The 7,039-nt window shown below is 55.4% G+C and overlaps 1 long non-coding RNA gene across 1 annotated transcript; it reads right to left on the bottom strand.

The window, feature by feature from the left end:
- Positions 1-366: 366 nt before the first annotated feature.
- Positions 367-6,711, bottom strand: LOC122232592. The gene is made up of 3 exons (XR_006209938.1): positions 6,468-6,711; positions 2,985-3,184; positions 367-677 (listed from the first exon to the last, which is right to left on the bottom strand). It is a non-coding gene; the product is annotated as an uncharacterized LOC122232592 (long non-coding RNA).
- Positions 6,712-7,039: the final 328 nt, after the last annotated feature.

The raw sequence follows: 7,039 nt of genomic DNA, 5'->3' as shown, positions 1-7,039 counted from the left end.
GAGAGTGACATCTGTCTCTGTATTCCTCTCCAGGCTGATCAGATCAGATGAAACAGGTGTCCCCTCCCCCCTTGTGGTCCGGGTGGGGCCCTGTGGAAGCTGGATGAGTCATGGAGGGGAGGGGGAGACGGAGTCCGTGTGTACTCCAAGGGATGGAGTAGATAACCAACGCCTCGACAATTTAGTGGCCATTTACCAGGGTTCTTGCTGGGCACTGCCTCCTGGAGACCCCGCGAAAAGCCTGGGAACTGGGCATGACAGATGAGCACTTGAGGCTCAGAGAGGTGGAGCGACGAGCTCCAGATCACACAGCCAGTTGGAAGGAGAGTCAGGACTGGCCCCTGGGTCTCGGCTGACCCTGAAACGTGTGTTTATAACTACTCCACCTCCTCTCCTAAATGTCAGCCTAATCAGTTGCCTCTTGAAGCCACTGGAATGAAATGACCCGAGATGGTGTAGCAATCGTGGACCAGGTACCCCCCAATAGTGCTGTCCATGGTGTTGCGGTTCACACATACCTCCCTCCGGCCTTTCCCCATATAATCCCCACCCTGTATTTGAACGCAAGCCTTCTGCTGCTTTGGGGTTCAACAAGCCTGTTGAGAATCCAACTGCACTCCTTCCCAGCTGGGTGATGTTGGAGAAAGGCACTTGACTCCGAACCTCAGTTTCCTCGTCTGTAAAATGGGGACAGTGAAACCCAGTTTATTCTTTCGGCAGGCAGGAAACTAACATTTAGTTTATCATCTTTCTCCTTCTTTAGCTCTTCCCTCCCTCCCCCCCCCCCCAGCAGCTCAGGGGCTCCCTTGTTTGAGGAAGAGTTGAAATTCGAATTTCGGAGCTCCTCTTTTGTGTATGCCCTGCTTGCATTTGTCCAGAAGCCGGGCTTTCTGCTGCTCTGCAGACGCTTCTGTTTCCCTCAGCGCGTCTCCTGCACATCTCGTTGTTCCTGGGAGGTTCCTGCTGTTTTGTCGGTACTCACTCATCCAGAGCAATTTAGGCCAACATCTCCCGTATGCCAGCTCTCTGAGTAGCTATTTTATTCCAGAGTCAGGGGAAAAAAAAAAAAAGCCCAAATCCAGAGGGACCCTAAAATGCAACCAAATGCAGATTTCCCTGGCAGCTGTTACTCCGTTACCAGGAACGGCACAGAGTTTAGGGGGAAAAAATAACCCACCGATGGTGTTAATGAGCCGTGTGCGCAAAGGGAGTACTAACAGCATAAGAAAATAATGGAATGCGTGCTAATAGGTAAGTATTTATCGTCCCAGGTAATCCTCACGGCGGCCTTGTAAGGTGGGCACCATTATTATCTCCATTTTGTGGATAAGAAGACAGGCCCAGAGGGGTGGTGCACTTCCCCAGTGCGGCCCAGCAGGATGGAACCCCGGGCCGGGAAGCCCTTGTCTTGTCCAATGCATCACGATGGTTTGGTACCACGATACCTCCCGGTTTCCTGTTTTGCTTCTGATCTGAGGAGATCAGTTTTGGTAAATGCTGTGCTTTTAGAACAGGACCCTGGCATCTATTTTCCAACATACCTATGGGTGCATATTTATTCCCCTACCCTTCTCTCTCTCTCTCTCTCTCTCTCTCTCTCTCTGACAGCTGGGGGCACCTCCCTGCCCACCCACATGGCTCCAGACGTGTCTGCGTGCCTACCATGACCCTGACCGCATCAAAGGAGTAATCAAGGTGACCCCGGGATAATAGACACCGGCTTCATGCTATGAAGTCCATCTGTGTGGAAAGCCCCAGAATCTCAGAGGTAGGAGGGACCTCTAGAATCTTCTGGGGCCCAACCCCTGCAATCAAAGCTTCCCTGGTGGGGCCCCTGACCTTGGCTTGAAGTGGGGGGTTGTGTGGGCCAGCGGGAGCTGACACACCAGGGCCCTGGGGTCCACCATAGGAGAATCGGACTCTTCTCGATTCTTATTCTCTGTGGTTACCTCTCAAGGAGTATTGAAAAACAAGCATTATTGGATTAGAATTTCCATACAATAAAACGTACCCATTTAAAGCCTGTATCTCAATGTGTTTTGCCAAATGTAGACACTTGTGTAACCATCACTACAATCAACATCTGGAACATTCTCATCACCCCAAAATGTTCCCCTGTGTCCCTTCCCTGTATGTCAATCCCCTCGCAGCCCCAGCCCCAGCCCCAGTCCCAGGGAACCACTGATCTGCTTTCTAGGCCTATAAACTAGACTTGTTTTCTCTAAAGTTCCATTAATATGGAATCTTTGGTGTTTGGCCTTCTTTTGTTCAGGGTAAGGTTTTTTGAGGGTGAGGTTTTGAGTTCATACTTGTTATTGTATGGATCAGTAATTCAATCCTTTTTTGGGTCTGACCTTATGGAGACGTGGCTTAAATGGCACAGAACTCATCTCAGGTGCACAGTTCGATGATTTTTTGTAAATTTACCAAGTCGAGCAGCCCCTTGTATGTCAACCTGTTTTGGGCTATTTCTTTTGCCCCCGTAAGTTTCCCCCACACCCCCTTACTAACGTCTGCCGTCCCACTTTGGATTCCAGACGACCACGAGTCTACTCTCTGTCTCTGTAAGTTTGTCTGTTCTGGACATTTCATAAAAATGGAGCCAACCAGCACGCGGTCTCTTTTCTCACAACGTGTTATGTTTTCAAGGTTTGTAGTACGTAGCACTCGTGTTCCTGTCGACTGATGAGTAGATTTCATTATAAGAATGTACGAGCGTTCGTTTATCCTTCCACCAAGATGGGATTTTGATTTGATCTGTGTTACCTACCTGGGGTATACGCACCCCCACCCCGGGAGGCATATCATGCCGCAGGATGGAGATGGCCCGTATTTCTGGGACATCAGCATTAGGCAAAGATTTGAGTACGTGGTGAAATGGTTTTTGGAGCACTCGCAGCGTGCCAGGCACTGGCTAAACCTCTGAGGATAATTCATGTTGAGTCACACATCGGGTGCGTGGGGTTGGGGAGCCATGGTCTCACCTGGTTCATCTCACCTTCACGCCCTCGCCTTCCTTTCTGCCCTCCTGGCTAGCTTTCAGCTTGACCCAGGGGCTGAAGTTTCCCTTGAAACCTTCACTGCCATGTTGACATCAGGGTCCGCGGGGCCAGGGGAAGGGCCTCTGTGTCAAGCGATGCTCCTTTGAGCAGCCTGGGGTCTATTTACAGCATCCAGCAAGCTCCTGGGAGAGAGGGAAGAGAAGGGGAGGAGAGAGAAGGGGATTTCCGGATTCTTCCTGAACATTCGTGACCACCCTGGGCAGCAGCCTGACAGATAAGTATTCCAACTTAACCAGTGCCGCTCCCCCTCCCCCCACTGCCCCCCCTGCCCTCTCTAGGTCTGTGCACGAAAGCGTAGAATCTCTCACAATCCTGTGGGAGGGAAATGGGCGAGGCCACTTTTCAACCCCTCCGCGTCACAGACCAAGACCTTGTCCCCATTATATGGGGCCCCAGACGGGGGCGTTTCCACCCCGCTTTTTGGCACGGAAGCCAGGATTTTGTCAGTTCCGCCATGAGGACCTTCTGTAGGCTGGAGTTTGGCGACCTCCTCTTGAGTCCCCGTCGACCTGGTGTCAGAAGGAGTCAGAAGGAGACTGGGGACTCCCGGCGGCTCTTCTCAGTTCCGGCCCTTTGTCATCATATTTGTGAGACTTGGCCAGGGCCCCCTTTACTTGGCAGTTGGGCGGGGAGGCCGACACTGTGATGATGGGCCATGTTCTCTTCTCCGGGTCTGGACCCGTGTCCCGAGTCTCAGGCGCCTGTAGAGAGCGCTGGGCGCACACTGAGCGGTCCCCTAACTCTCCCGGCACGGGTCTGCCAGCTGATGAAGATAGCTTAGCTGTCACCAGGAGCAAAACCCGGGACACGATTCTGGGTCAGGGTTAGCAGGCCGACGGGGACAGATGGGGGCAGAAAAATAACTGAGGGTGAGCTGTAGCCCCCTCCCCGCCCCCCATTTCCTGTCCACTGCCTCAAACTATGGGTTAGTATTGTGCACTCTGGGTGAACGCAGGGCTGGAAGGATCCCAAGGCTCAGAGAGAGAGAGAGAGAGAGAAAGAGAGAGAGCGGGGCAGGCTTCCCATGGCTACACAAGATGGCAGAGCTGAATCCGACCTCTGGATCCCTGACTCTGGTCCCTGCCTCCACTTAGCTGTTGCCAAGCTGACCTTGCCTTACTTTGTCCTGGGTCCCCTTCTGCTGTTGCTGGGGAACAGGGAGGTGGGTGAAGGAGCCCCCCCCCCCTTATCCCGAGGACATTCTGGGGTGGGAGGAAGGGAGGTGGAAGGGGGATGTGCCTGGGCCCAGCCTCCCTGGCTCTGGGGGCCTTCTCGTTAGCAGAGAGTTCTGGCCAGTTTGGGCGTGGGGAGGGGGCCTGGGTGCAGTTTCCTCCTGCAGCGTGGTGGGCTTTTTTGTCTTCCAGGATGGGATCTACACGGAGAAGGAGCCGGGAGCTGGGCCTGGGCTGCCAACATGTTGTCTGGGTGCAGCCAGGTAAGCCTGGGTAGTCATGGGGGGAAGGAGGTTGCACTGAAGTTAGTTTTATGGGGGATGATTGTCCACCTAGCCAGGCCCCTCCCCAGACCCAGGGTCCGGCCAGAACACTCATGCTCACGAGCAGAAGGCCCAGGAGCCGGGTGGCTGGAAGGCTTGCTCTTGGTGGGGGCATGTGGGGCCCAATCAAGACCACTATGGGCGCGTTATGGCAGATTTCAGTACATTCCTTCATTCAGCACAAACACGGAATGAGCATCATCTCCAGGCTAGACCCCGGGAATCCAGAGACATGGTTCTACTCTCAGACCTTCACACAAGAACATGCTTTATCATGGTCTCGGCGAGGGAGTGAGCTCCCCGTCCAGGGAGGTGTGCGTGCGTGTGTGTGTGTGTGTGTGTGTGTGTGTGTACTGGGGGAGGGTGGTACAGGAGTTCTGTCAGTGGAATGTTGTAAAGGGAATCCCAGCCTCCTGGGGACCTTGAAGGCTCTTTCTGCCCACCTGAACCCTTGTCCTTTTTCTACCCGTGATGCCCTTGGCCTTGCTCTGGGCTCCCACTATTGCTTTTCTGTTCTCTGAGCCAGTCCTGCCAGGGTAGGGAAACTCTATTCCTGAGTTTCTCCTAAAAGTCAACAGTGTCTACGGGGTGCCTGGGTGGCTCAGTCGGTTGAGCCTCCGACTTTGGCTCAGGTCATGATCTCATGGTCCGTGAGCTCGAGCCCCATGTCGGGCTCTGTGCTGACAGCTCAGAGCCTGGAGCCTGCTTCGGATTCTGTGTCTCCCTCTCTCTCTGCCCCTCCCCTGCTTGCTCTCTCTCGCTCTCAAAAATAAACAAACATTAAAAAAACCCCAAAAGTCATCAGTGTCTAAAACCCCTACCCTCACCCTGTCTAGGGAGGCTGGGGGGGTCTCTAAAGGTGCACCCCCCACCCCGCTCAGATGTGGGATTATGTTGGGGGATGCGGGGTGCGGGGGATAGAGGCCGTGCTCACGTCCTAACTCGCTGCATTTCCCCCAGGTGGCTCAGCCCGGCCCCGTCTCCAGGACTCCTGCCTGGTCTTCCCTTTGGAGCCCTGGTGACTCCGGACTCTGGCCACAGTGACGCAGGGAGCAGCCTTCGGTGGTTTTCTCGGACTCTGGACAAGTCCCCATAGCCGTCATCCTTCCACTGAGATAAAGGCCCCTCCTGGCTGGTGCCCGGCTGAGGACAGGCCGTAGCTCCGGAGGACAGCCCGAGGGAGGGGTGTGAGGGAGCCTGGCTGCCCACTGCCCCTCTGTGTCCCACCTGGACCCCGCCTGTTGGGCCTTGCCGTCTGGGCCTGGAGGCTGCTTCTCGACCCCGTGCCGACTCGATTCCTCTCTGTGGCCCTGCCGGTGGCCAGCCGGAGCCCCGCCTGGGCCAGGGCCCCACTGACTGCACCCTTGCCACAGCTGGACGCTACAGGATGGTGCAGGGACACAGGGATGGGCGTCGGGGTGGAGCTGCAGGGAGGACAGACAGCTTTGTGGGCTCCGTCAGCTGGAGTCTGTCTTGCGTCCTTTGCCTTGAGTGGTTCTCATTTTTGTGGGTGCTTTTTGGATGAGGCTTTTCTGTGCTTCTCCTCTGCCTCACGGTCGCAGGGAGGAGGCGGGCAGGGTCTGGGAGGAGCCCGGGCCTTCCCCCCAGTGTTGTTGAGGTCTTGGAGGGGGGCAGTTGGAGGGGCAGAAGGTGCCCGATCCTGAAAGGAGAGGGTTTGCAAGAGATGAGGAAGCCCAGGCCAGGAGGGAGACGACAAACTGAGCCTTATTCCCACCGTCCAAAGGGACCGGGCTGGATCCAGCCTTGTCCCCAGGTTTGAGGGGTCGGGGCAGCCCGGCCTGATGACAGACCCCCTGTTTGCTGTTGCACTCGTCTTTCATTCTGTCCTGGGGGGGCAAAGGCAGGGCGGGCCCCACGCACACGCCCCCCCCCCCCCGTCAAAGGCTTACCTCCATAAGCATCTCTCCATTCTCCCCTCATTCTGGCCCCTCTGGAGGGGACGGTCTGGTGCCTGCACAGGAGCGGCCCGTGGGCTTCCATAGGCAAGCTTCAAAGCTGGGAGTGCTTTTCCCGGGGTGGAGAGGGGGCCTGTGTTAGCTCGAGCCTCTGTGACAGAATAGTGCAGCCTGGGCAGGGCGGGGCTCAAACAGCAGAAATGTGTTTTCTTATAGTTGTGGCAGCTGGAAAGCCAAGATCAAGGTGCCAGGGTTGGCTTCTTCTGAGGCCTCTCTCCTCGGCTTACAGATGTGCTTCTCACGTGGCCTTTTCTCTGTGCACATGTACGGGGTGGGTGGGGGGGAGCGGAGTGAGGCGGAGGGACAGATCTGGTGTCACTTCCTCTTTTTATAAGGAGGCCGGTCTTATTAGGGTCCCATGCTTATGGCCTCGTTGAACCTTAATGTCCTTGGTAAAAGCCCCATCTCCAAATATGGCTACACTGGGGGTAGCCATATGGCTTCAACCTACGGATTTGGGGAGGGGGACACGATCCGGTCCATACAGGTAGTCACGGCAAATGTGG

This window comes from Panthera tigris, chromosome D3, assembly GCF_018350195.1.
Source record: "Panthera tigris isolate Pti1 chromosome D3, P.tigris_Pti1_mat1.1, whole genome shotgun sequence".
Taxonomy (NCBI): Eukaryota; Metazoa; Chordata; class Mammalia; order Carnivora; family Felidae; genus Panthera; species Panthera tigris.
The sequence above is the reverse complement of the archived record's forward strand: the minus strand, read 5'-3'. Positions and strand labels throughout refer to the sequence as shown.